Consider the following 13,478-nt stretch of genomic DNA (forward strand, 5'->3'; position numbering starts at 1 on the left):
CTGGATGTAATAAAAAAACACATGAACTATGGGGCTTAATGGGTTTTAAAAATAGGTCAATAAAACCTCAGATGAACATCTAAACGTGACATATTACACCGTGTCATTATTTATTTAACAAAAATGAAATCAAAATACAGAAGCAGTGCAAAAAAACTCAAATAAACACACACTGCTTCTGCAGTACTTACTGTAGTAGGTAGCACCCATGAGCTGGAAGGTGATTAATGACATTAATAGCAAAACATTCAGGACAGCTGCTAGTCTTCCCCACCAAAGTGGAGAAGTTTGGCCACAAGGCACAGAGCTACAAACGCAGCATTATTGTAGAAAGTAGATTAGGATGATTGATTTCTGTTTCAAGTATTGCATGCTTTTGTTTACTTATTCTTTTTAATGTGTGATGTAAACCACACCCATGTGGGAAAGGAGACTGTACTCCTCTGGATCAGATGACTGAGATAATTGTGTGATGATAGCAAAGGTTTAACAATTTAGAAACACATGCAAACCTTTTGCTTAGTTTACAAATTAGGTTTATAGTGCTCTCTTTAAACCAAAGAAAATATAAATGTGAAACAAATCTTTGAACTATGAGTCATTCAAGGTTTTATTTCTTGTTTTGTTCTGATCATTTTGCTGAGTAACAGTGTATTGCACAAGGAAACGATCAATAATTCAAGTGTTTAAGTAACTTAGCCTGAATCTAGATGATCTTATGATTTAGCTACTTCACCCACCTCTCAAACAGACTAAACAGCTACAGTACCAGGGCTGTGGTTGATGATGCACACTGAAATTGTCCTTGTGAGCCATCTTTGTTCACTTTGTTGCTTCCAAAGCATTTGTACTTTGGAATTAAACAACAACAAAGCAGCAAATATAATTAAACACAGATCTAAATGAGATCATCTGTATATAATTTGACAAAAGTGTAAAAAATATATTTTTTAAAAAGTTAGTAAATTAACAAATAAAGATTTTCTCTATTCTGTGATCACAGTGTTTAAAATAGCAAAATCATTTTTGTGTGTATTTCTGTTTTTAAGATTTTCGTTATTACTTAGCTAGTAACCTACCTATATACGCCAATAAAACAAATAAATACAATCACAGTACCTCAGTCATGCCAGTGCAGGGTCCTATCAGTGCCAGGGAAAGTAGTGATGCTGCATCAGTCTGCTGTATATAAAGGCTGCTGATGTCCAATCACAGCAACGAACGCCTGTCTTCTTTTTCTCCTCCGAGTTCCGTCATCTCGTTAGAAACGAAACTGACTGAAACAGAAGCAGCAGATCCAAGACTAAATTTCCTCTGATGTCCTGGAAGAAACGAAACTTTCGGAGGAAAGTTGTCCCGCATCCCGCATCATCCAGCTGCCTCCTAGCTAGATGATGATGATGCTGCAGGAAAACAGAGGAAATGCGACTTACAGCGACTTTCACTGTGTTCATCCTTCCTAAGAAATGTACTTGAAGACAGATATTTATCTGACAAACGCAGTAAAATCCCCACATGAACAATCTTTGCATCCTTATATATACAAGACAATAGTTGGTAGGCTTCTAAGTAAGCTAGTACACCTGCTTGCTACGTTTGCATGTCTCTTATGGTGGCCTGTTTGACCCATAAAGGGCGTAATTGGATGAGTCAGTGCAATCATAATTGATATAAAATAGCCAAAAACTATTGATGAAAAAGGAAACATAACTTATTGTTTATTTAAAACAGTAATAAACTTGTAGGTTAGTAAGCAGGGGAGGGATGGTTATAAAACAGTGCATGTCTCCTCAAAAATCTGCATAACTATGTAAAAAATAAAGATTATGTCATGTTTCTCATCTGTAGGACAGTGAAAACCCCTCCCCTGCTGCTGTGGGTTCAGATTGCACCATGCTGGATAACACAGTGATCAAGTAGAGCAGCAGTCTGCTCAGACTGTTGGTGTAGTTTTAGTCTTTCCTGACTCTGACCTTGATTCTGATGACATTCCAGTTGCTCCTAAACAGCAGAATAAAACAGACAGTTCTTCCAAATGTCCATCCAGGTCCAGGCCTTTAAAGAGTTATTTAAATTTATATTTTATTTATTTATTTTTGAAACTCATGTCTGTACTTTAATGAGTTGAGTCACTGTAAGAAAAATTAATATGAGAATGCCCTTTCAGCTCCATGTACAACTTGATGACAGACCCTGGTGCTGATATTTTTGAACATTTACTGCCACGTCATACTAGGTCAAGTACACTTGATCTCATATCCCTATTATTTCTGTAAGTGCAGAAATAATATCATCATTCCAGCTTTTGATCAGCACCATGGACAGGAGTTGGACTCAAAGGTCAGAGAAAGGGAGACAATTATTTGAGCTGTATGTCTATATTCCAACTGTAATGTCTATAAACATGGAACTAACCACAGGTCCTCATAGATTGACTGGATGGGTTCACCATATCAAACAAGAGCAATCACTTTATCTTTCCAACAATACATTTGCCATATGAACTGAATTTTTTATTTTTAATTTATTTTATTTTATTTTTGTGGTGGTGGTGGTGGATTGGGGGGAGGGTACTGACTTTCCTGCCTGGATTGCCACTTTGCTACCATTTACATGTTAAAAACAAATATGTGGATCCCACAAACATACACTGTAATATGTGTGAGATCTAGAAGCTGGTCCACTGGAAATTATTGTTGAATTAGAAATTGTATAACTTGTCCAAGTTATAAATGGGATTCCCCCCAAAGTCTTGCAAACGGGAAAGAAATGTTGATTTAAAACACTCAAATTAATTTTTCTTTTCAATATAATCTTTTTTTTTAATTTTTTTTAATTTTTTTACTTTTTTTCTATATTCAGTTGCAAATTTTCCCTGTCTACATGCCTGGTGGTAGCAGATGAAAGGCTCCACGTAGCCATTACTCAGCACCACCTTCAGCTGCAGAGTGAATGTTTTAGTCTTTATCCAGGTAAGTTGTTGGTTAAGAAAAATTAGAAAAGATTGGACTGCACTCTTAGAAGGGATGTGTTAAAATTGACACATCATGTGTTAAATTTTAACACATGTGCTGCATCAGATTAAGGACAACACATGATGTGTCAGTTTTAACACAATTAATGTGTCTGCTCCTTTAACACATCTTCTGTGTTAAAAAATGTAAACACAAGGATGTGTTATTTTGACACAAAGATGTGTTAAAACGTGTACACTTCAATTTTTTTTTAAAAAAAAGGAGAAAAAAGATGAGTATATATTTATTGAATTCCATTTTTTATTTGGCATATTATAAATCATTACAAACTGAATGAACAGCTGTCAGAATCTTTTCAATTAAAATGTTTTAAATTCAATTTTAGCCAAAGCTAACATTTTTTTTCAAAATTTTTACTTGACAAAATCAAACAAAATTCATATCTGACTAGCTTTCTATCTCTCTAGATCATTAAAATGTCAAAAAAAAATGAAAAAAGGGCAACCATATATATATATGATTGCCCTTTTTTCAATATATCTATATATATATATATATATATATATATATACATACATATACATATACATATATATATACATATATATACATATACATATATATATACATATATATATATATATATATATATACATATATATATATATATATATACATATATATATATATATATATATATATATATATATATATATATATATATATATATATATATATATATATGTTCTGATATAATCCAGACAATACATGAATTAAAAATTTTAAAAGGCAACAATTGTCATCTTCAACAAATTGTCAACATTTAACAAATGTGCAGTTGCATGCGAACAGAAAAACTTACATTTTGGCGAATATAGCATCTAGGATATAAAATTTTGTACCTTGGGTTTAAATACGAAAATCAAAAAATTCAGCCAATCAGTTTTTATTGTCTGACCTTTCCATTGCATAGGCATAAAAATGGTCAGTCCTGATAAGCAGTGTATTTGACAAAGATGCCAAATTAGGTTTCTCACCTCTGTGAACAGAGACTCTCTACATTTTGGACAGGTGAACATTTTACTTGCATCCTTTAATCTGTGCAATCAGCTCCAGCACTTTGGTTTTCCTTTGGGTGGACAGCGGCAGGTCATAGACAAACTCAAAGAAGGTGAAGACGGAGCCAATTGGTGCTGGATAGGACAAGTTACATACCCAGTACAGTTTGAAAAGCTTATCCACAGCACACGTCAGGCCATCATTCAGAGAAATGGTTAATCTGTCATTCTTAGCAACAATGATGTACTGCCTGGTTGCCCTCTTTAGATCACCGATGCATATCAGCTGGGGTTGGTGTGTTGTGGATGATGCTTCAGGATCACTGCAAAGCGATGCAATACTTGTTCCAGGCTTGGAGATGGGGAAGATAAAGATAGATTTTTAGAGAAGTATTCAGTGAGGTGTAGACAAATGCTTTCCTCAGGTAAATACCGTGAGAACTTTACTGAATACATACCAGTGCAAAAAAGGCTGCAACGACTGGCACCAACTGGTGGGAGTAGGTGTGTCAACACACGGCGGGGGGGGGGGGGGGGGGGTTTCTTGTTTCCAGGGCAGCTACTGATTTGAGCTTCGGAATGATACTGGCTTCCCATTTTCGCAAAAAGAGGTCCACCTTTCCTCCTGTAAGATTGCCAAACTCCAAGTCCAGCTTATAGAAATAAAAGAAGTGTTTAAGTTTAAAATGAAGCATTAAATACATTAAACCAAAAGTACATTCTGTCCATTTGGTAGCTGTATGGCTAAAATAAAACTTTACAGTATCACATTTCTGTTACCCATTCCACATCAAGCTTAACTACACAGTGAAACATAACAATTTACTTGGAGTGGTATTTGAATACAAGTCCATTATTCCTTAATTTTAGCTATGATTTGGGTCCATCAGACCCTGAGAAAAAATTTGGACTTTTTAGCTGATGTTCAACTTTCTAGCAGACAATTTCTTATTTTGTCTGTCTGCGGTTTGTCCTGTAGAACTTTTTTGCCGAAAATAGTGCTGCTGAAAGCAGAGTTTCATACAGATTTAGGTGATTTTTTTGTAGGGTTTTCACTTCCACGAGCAGCACTTTCTGCATTGTTATTTGATGTCCCTACTATTAGATAGTCATTTGGTGGTACGACTAAGATTTTGGACCATGTGAAAAGTGATGCTCATTGTAATCAGTGCGCAGTGAGTAATGATCAAACTCTGAAGTTATAAAACTTTCAAAATATTCACTAGGAGCTCATAAACATACCTCCAAATGTATCGACTCCTGTTACATACTTGTATGCAAAACACAACTGAGTGGAGAAGGAGTACATAAACCATTACCAGGGAACCAAGCAACTTACCAGACTTGGCAAGTCCAAAAACCGTGGGTACTCTCCGAATATTCCAGGCTCTGAGACTGGTGTATGTTTCTTCCATGCCTGACATGATAATTGGAAGGTTCTCAGCTGAGGGCCGCAATAACTTGGGTGACCCACTCATCTGTGCTGCTGGTATTCCCATCCTCTCGCATGAGCTTCTTGTCTTCACCACAGTCATCTGTCACTTCTCACTTCTTATAACGTCTCTGCCCCTGGTCGAGATTCCGTCTAAGGTTGCGCAGTTTAGTCTCTAGGAATCCACAATGAGAGACTGGATCATAATAATGCTCCTTAGTTAGAAAGGACAGAGGTATATGGGTAACAGCTGAGCAATTTTAACTGAGAAAAAAAGCTCTAATAAATAATTAGATAAAGGTTAAACGATACACAGTAAGTGGGAACAAGTGCAATTTACAGTATGTAGTGGAATTTAAATTACTAAAATGCTAAATTTACTTACAAATCCTTCCCCCTGTCCTGCCACTCAGGGATGGAAAAGTGGTGATGATGCTTTTCGCTACAGTTAGCTTCTCTGCACTAAGAGGGTAACTGGAAAACAAAGGTAAACTTTTTTACTTCTGTGCACTTCAACATTTTAAAGGAAAACATTCATTGCAAAATTTTAACAAAGTACAGTAAAGTGCTATACTTACTAACCACACCTCTCCACCAAATCCCCAATGCAAGTCTTCACAAGGAGCTTCTTCGATGGCACCGACAGGTTTCATACTCCTTAAGAATCTGTGGGGCTTTCCTGAGTGACTTCAGGGGTTGAATTTGTTCTTCTGTGGTAATGGTAGACTGTGTAAAGGCAACACCAGAGACTTTACCTCTCTGCAATAATCTTCAAAGTCATGACAGCAAATTTCCACAGAGCATAAAAGCATGAGTTTACTCAAAAAGCTGCAGCAGAAGAAGGCGGTTTCTTTTTTTTTTTTTTTTTTTTCAGTTCAATTCGGTTTTATTCATAGAGAACCAAATCACAACAACAGCTCAAGGCATTTTACATTTTAGGATAAAGACTCTACAATAATACAAAGAAAACACAGAAAACCCCAACAATGAAATGACCCACTGTAAGCAAGCAATTTGTTGAGAGTGGGAAGGAAAAAAATCCCGTTTAACAGGAAGAAAATAGAACCAGGCTCAGGGAGGGGCGGAGCCATCTGCTGTGACTGGTTGGGGTGAGTGGAAGAAGACAGAATAAAGACATGATTTTGTCATTGGATCCCGCACTGCTGAACTTCCTCAGTTGTTTCCCCATGAAGTATTCTTGAATACGGGACAGACTTGACTGGGGGAAAGAAGGGGAGAAAGAAAGAGGGAAAGAGAAACAGCTGAGAAGAGGGACGGGGGAGAAGGGCAAAAGACAAAAACCAACAGAACGGGCAGAGAAAAAAAAAATGCATATATCAATCACCTGGATCACCTGCTGAGAAAGAAAAAAGAAAGCAAGCAGAAGAGAACAAGAGTAATAGAATAAACAACATCACAATGATATATGGGAATATGACAGTAAATACTAAATGTTAAACATTATTGTGCAGCACATAAGATCAACAGAACACAGTGTGCTTTGAGGTAGGAGCCAAAGAGGGTGTAGTTTGTGGGTGTGATCACCCGTGTGTACACCTGTGAGCATGGACGCGCTTGTTTTTTGTTTTTTAAAAGGTTCCTTCATGTAATAATCTGCTAGAGGGTGTGGGGGGGGGGCCACAGCCCCGTCCTCCAGGGCGTGAAGCAGGTGTGGAGGAGATCAAAACTCCAGACATCCAGAGGCCCTCAGAACACAAGAGACCAAGGAAGACCAACAGAGGGCCAGCTGCGCCACTGTCCCGGAAAGAGCTGAGGAGAGTCCCAGATGAGGGCTCACTCAGCAGCCGCGGAGCAGAAGCCAGGGGGAGTTGCAGTGACGCGCCCGTGAGCTCCGCCGGCAGCCAGCTGCGCCTGAGTGACCGAGCCCCAGGCCGAGAGGCCGGGGGCACCCCACCTCCGAAGTGGCCCGAGCGAGCCCCAGGCTCCAGGCCCCGATAAGCGGCCGCCAAGGAGTGAGCCGGTGTGTACCTGGACGCCCATCCCCGGACACAAAGAACCACCAACGCACCAATGTCTGAGGGGGTCCGCCACTGGCAGGGGAAGTGGTGGTAGGGGGAGATAGGCCTCCAAACCTTGGAGGGCCTGAGATGTCCCCAGAGAGGTGGCGCCTGACACCCAAGCTGACATATAGACACAGACATACAGGCACACACAGATACAAACATCCATTCCCACCCTCATGCTCTCATATGCACTTACTCCACACTCAACCAACGTGGAGACAGACATAAAGAGACGTTGTACACACGATCACACTCCCCAAGCGTACTCTACAAACCGGGTCTAGGTGCCCCCGCCCCTGGAGGGGGGAACTGCACCCAGACCCAGGTGGTGTTTCCCTTTTCCCTGCGGTGGGGGGAGGCAGACCGCCCCGACTCCGCAGCAGCAGGAAGGCTCCACACTCCAGACCGCAGTCGGACGGCCAACTCCTCCTCCTAGTCCTAGCCCCCCTGCTCCAGCAGGTCGCAGAGAACGGGGGTGAGAGAAGACTCCAAACCTCCCTCCACCCGCTCATTGTAGTGTTGATGCATGTGTGTTCTAAGGTGCATTTAAAACCCAGGAGGGCTTGGAGCTACCTGCCAGAGAGCAGCAGGTAAGCGCATGGTCCCTCCTGCTAGCCCTCAATGTCTACGTGTATTTAAAATTGGGAGGTGGGCAACGACGCCAGGAGTGGGGTGTACACCCTGATGGTACTTTGGACTCCGTGTATCGTGCCCACCCCCAAGATACTATATGTATGTGTAATGAGAGTGTGAATAATGTGAATGTCTAAGTTGTGGGATAAAATTGAGGCAGAGGCAGCCAGAAGGGGACAGAGGGGGGGGTAGCCTCCTCTGCACCCTGGTGACATACCCCTACTCCAAGGCCCTGCATGTGTGGGTGGTTGTGGTGGAGCGGGAAGAGGGAGGCAGCTGGAGATGGGGAGGGAAGGAAGGGAGGGGCAAGTGACCCCTCCCTGGGGCCAGCTCCCCCGCTGACCCCAGTAGGCACCCCCATACTCCGCGACCCGCCAGGGAAAGGGGGCCCAGGCCCATCCAGACCGGGCCCAGTGCAGCAGCACCGCCCGGCCCCACAGAGCCCGGGACAGTCCACCCAACCCCACCACAGAGAAAACTGCACCCACCCCACCATCCACTCATCTTCCAGACTACATAAGACAATAAACACCCAGGCTGAGATCTTCCTCCACCTCTCCTGTATCTCCCCCTCCTGCAGAGGGAGCTCCTGAGGAGAGGAAAGCTCCTGCAAGATGTGACAATCTCCCCCACCAGTTGAAGAGCCCCCCAGGTGGCTCGACACACCGGCGGCACCCTGCTCCAGGGCTGGAAGGCGGTTTCTTAACTACCGTGATTATAACGCAATGAATAAAAGAAATTCTGAATAATAAATAAATTGATTTTCTTCTAGTTGCTACTTGGTGAATAAATCTGATCCTGACTAATAGTTAATAACTGTTAAAACACATTTCATGACTTAGGAAACAGGAGAAATGCAAAGTGTACCTGATTTTGTCTCCCCAAGAGAGGTTTCCATCGGTGGCCCTCCGGCTGACAGGACGATAGCCTCACGTCTACCTCACTGTCAACATCAATATATTCCATGAAATCAGTGTTATACTTTAGCAACTATCAAGCACACAGCCCATGTGCTGAGCTTGGCTTTGACCTACGATGTCTGTGGCACTGCTGACAATAAGAATTTTCTTTTTTTACAAATTTCTTTCTCATCTATAAAAGTGGTTACAAGGACTTTGACAGATTCTAAGTTGTCATATGTGTGCTGAAAAAATGAAACACATGGCTAAATAAGTAAGATAATTTGCATGGTCAAGTTGCTGTTGTTTGGTTTTTTTAATAACACTAAATATTACTTCCTCAGAAGTTCTGCATAAAAAGAAACTATATCAGAGCATGTTTCCAGCAATAAGCCTTAAAAAATAATGTGCACATACTTTAGTTAATCATACTAGATGCAAAAACTGCTTTAACTGCTTGAAAAAATAATTATCTCTGTCAATATGAGGTATATTTTATGTTAAAGTTACTCAGTCTTTATTCCTATTCTGTGCTAGTAGTCGTGGTGATAACTACATTTGCTATATTCAGAGCTAATGACAATATTGTCATTTTACTCAACACTGCTATGGTTAGGTGCTGACTCTGGCGTTGCTCATAGACAACATAATGCCTGTCGGAGCCGCTAGCCAACTACCACACTGGTTCTAAGAGCAATTTCTGAATACTCCAATACATAAATAAAGTAAATAGATAAATACATGAATAAAGTAATACATAAAAATACTACCAAAACACATTAACTCTAATGGAGTATGGCACGAAAGCCAAGAACTAATAATAAAATTAAGAGTAGGATATGTTAGCAAGACTGTTACATTAAGGTTAGCTAGGTATAGTTAAGCAGTAATTAACTTAAACTCAAAACTCCTACATAACTCCAATATTTTATATAAATTCACATTCTTCCAGAAACCCGGCATATTTTCAGTACATTAAGATAAACTGGTAAATGATACTTACTGTAAGGTCTGACAACATACTAGGCGACGTAACCTCCATCTTTGTCTCCTTTGTCTCAGTGGCGCGAAAGATAGCGCCCCCTTCCCGCTGCTGGTATGTCATGTTGCTGGGCAGATTTTGTTTCAATTTTCAGCATGTGTATTCTTAATTTCCTACTTTTGCTTCAATTGTATTCACATGTTACGGTCAAAATTAAGCCTGTTCTTTGTGGATACTTATGCTTGTAGTATAGCCATGGCCATTAATTGGTATGCCATACATATTGAGAAATAAAAAATTAATCCTCTTTCAGAATTTTAGTACACCATACACACCTTGGTCCACATTGAATTATAAAATGTTTTATTTGTTGAACGTAATGAGGAAAGGATTAAGGAAAACAAACAATAACTAAACATTTTATTTATTCAGTTAATATAGTTATAATACATTGTTAATCTACAATTTATTTCACTAAACACAGGGCTAGCATCAAATTACTGAGCTACTAATTTTAGGTCATGTTGTTAGATTCTGAAAATAACACACAAAATGTGTTAAACTGTGCAACACATCAAGTGTGTTAAGCGTTTTACACATTTTTTCAATGTTTACACATTTTCTTACACATGTTATGTTAAAATTCACACAAAATGTGTTAATAGTGTAACAACACATTTTTTGTGTCATTTTTTAACACATCTTTTCTAAGAGTGTGGGAAAAGTCAAAAGTGACTGACAATCAAAAGTTCACAGTCAATTTTGGTCTTGAATCTGTGCAATTATTCAGAGAAGCTGTATTTTAAAAATTATTGTAAGATATAGTCTTGATATTACTTCATTTGTAAGAGAAAATGATGACATGGGCAACATTGTGTATTATGAGAAATTAGAGATCTCAGACAAGATGGCTATAGAAAAGCAGATATTTTGTATGCAGCAAAGCAGCTTTACATTAAAAAAAGTAAAGCTAAAATCAAGTTGTACACAAAATAGCATTTTAGGCTGAAAAGCAATTTTTTCAGTTAACTTTTTTCAGCTTTCAATTATGTGTTATACAAAGGTTGTAGTATTGATTTACTGAACTTTATTCAGAAATGTTTTCTTATATTCTGCCAACATTTATTTTCGATGTGTACAATAAATATGTAAGGGGGAAGAAAACAAGTTAAGGAACATCTGTAAATATAATTTAGTCCAGAAGTCCTTTAGCTATAGTCTAGCTTTTACATATTTGGGGTAATTTTGGGGTGGCTGTAGCTCAGGTGGTAGAGCAGAATGCCTACTAATGAGGAAGTTTGGTGGTCTGACCACTAATTTATACTGTATGTATTTTCTTTCATTCTTCATCTTGTACTCCTGATGCAGTACTCACATTGACCAACCTGCTTGTGGTTGTTGTAGAACTGCAGGAACCCAAGCAGGAGGCCCTGGACCTAGTAGTTTTGGTCAAGCGCTACCTCATCATAGGGATTGTGGTGGAAGTAGAACCCTCCATCACTGCCATCAACCATGAAGGGAGAAGCCACAAATAAACCTCAGAGACAAATTTAGGTTCATAGATATATGGACACCAATTCCTTGTTTTTCCGTCATTTTGCTTCTATATTAGCACAGTGGATTTTTCTTCATACAGTGAAGTTAGGAGTAAAACGCAGTCTTTCAGGTTTAATTTAAGGGGTATAAGTATTGCATTAATTGTTGGATGTTTATTGAGTAGTATATATGTAAATAAAATCTTTAATCGTAAACCATCTCTACCATCAACTGTTAAAGGTGTTTCTGGGTCTCCATAGTTTACCCTCCAGATTTGCCCATACAGCTGAGAACCTGTAACACTGGATGTATGTTAGGTAAAACATTGATAACTCATCTTACGTATGCAGATGACCTGGTTGTTTTTAGTCGAAGTAGTGCTGGATTACAGCAGCTTCTTAATATCTGTACTGAATATGGTGTGCTATATGATATAAAGTACAATGCTATCTTGATATGTAGAACCAAGCAGGATAAACAGCTAAATTTCCCTGTGTTTAAACTGTCCTACAATACTCTTGAGGTTCATAAAAAGGTGAAATACCTCGATCACTTTATTATTGATCAAATAAATGATGATGACATATACAGACAATGCTGTAAGCTCTATGTGCAGGCAAATACTATTGCACACAAATTCAGCTTCTGTTCAGTTCCAGTTAAAGTGGCTTTTTTTAAAGCGTATCGCACACTGCTATATACTGCCCCCTTGTGGTCATCCAACAAGCAATATAGCGTGCAGAAACTGCATGTTGCATTTAATGATGCACTGAGAATCCTTGTAGGATACTTAGAAGGGGTAGTGCCAGTCAGACGTTTGTAGCTGTGCGTGTTTGGACTTTAAAAGCACTCTTAAAAAATTTAATGTTCACTTGTAGAGAACGACTGGATGGCTCTAGTAACAGTATAATTTTAGCACTCACAAATCCGACAGTGAGTGGTTCCCGTTACTCATCCAGTTGGAGGAAGCACTGGTTGAAGTGTTTGTGTATTTATTGATTTCTTTTAAGTAATTGTGTATTTTATATATATTATTGTTTCATATCTTTATAATTTTTAGTAAGGCTTAAATGTTGTGGGGTTTTTTTACACTATGGCCATAAAGTTTTGCAGCTTTTATGCAAAGACATGTTTGATATAATGACACTTGAAAACTATTGTTCATATGCTCTTTGTGATCACATTTGCTATTCTCTGCTCAGATCCCTGACGGTGTGCCTGATGTAAAAGGAAATCTGTCAAAACATATGGACTTACTGCATGTCCTCTCAAACATGGAATTGGACCTCTGGGGGCTCAATCCCCACAATTTATAAAAGATAAAAGAAGTGGTAAATCTTTGCTGTAACATTCAGTGAAATCACATCATAAACATACACAGTGTCATTATTTAGTAAGTACGCTTTATTTCTCAAAAGTCTTGGGTACATGATTAATAAAAAGAGACAGTAAAATTCCAAAAGTAACTATAGAAGTATTAGAAAGACTGGGAATCAGTGTTTGAAATATGAGATTGCTGTTTCATCATTTCATTTTATAGGTAAAATTAAATAAAAATTGAAAAAGTTTCCATTAAAATCTTTTGTATTTTTATTTCCAGAACAAAACTACTACATTAAAACCCCTCAAATGCCAAATACTGCATTAAATATTTTGTTTCATCTGAATGCTAAAAAAATCTTTGCAAAAACAAACTTTCATTGGAAATTCATACAGTATTGTTTTGGTCCTCAGTATCATAAATCATATAAATTTAACAATACATACTTGGGTCACAGTAGTAGAACTTGCTTAAAACATAGGAAAATATCTATAGATGAAGTAGTTAAACTGTGCTCTGAGAAGTAGTCACAACTGTTTAAAACATAGAAACCTTGACATTTTTCATTTCATGACAGTGTTACAGTGAATATGTTGATCTCCAGCAGATGGTTCAGTG

The 13,478-nt window shown here is 38.7% G+C and overlaps 1 pseudogene; it reads right to left on the reverse strand.

The window, feature by feature from the left end:
- Positions 1-4,055: 4,055 nt before the first annotated feature.
- On the reverse strand, positions 4,056-11,517 carry LOC146616324 (uncharacterized; annotated as a pseudogene).
- Between the last annotated feature and the right edge of the window lie 1,961 nt (positions 11,518-13,478).

Source organism: Diplotaxodon limnothrissa, linkage group LG16 (assembly GCF_057381915.1).
Source record: "Diplotaxodon limnothrissa isolate DT_005_m linkage group LG16, D_limnothrissa_male_GT1.1, whole genome shotgun sequence".
In the NCBI taxonomy this organism is placed as follows: Eukaryota; Metazoa; Chordata; class Actinopteri; order Cichliformes; family Cichlidae; genus Diplotaxodon; species Diplotaxodon limnothrissa.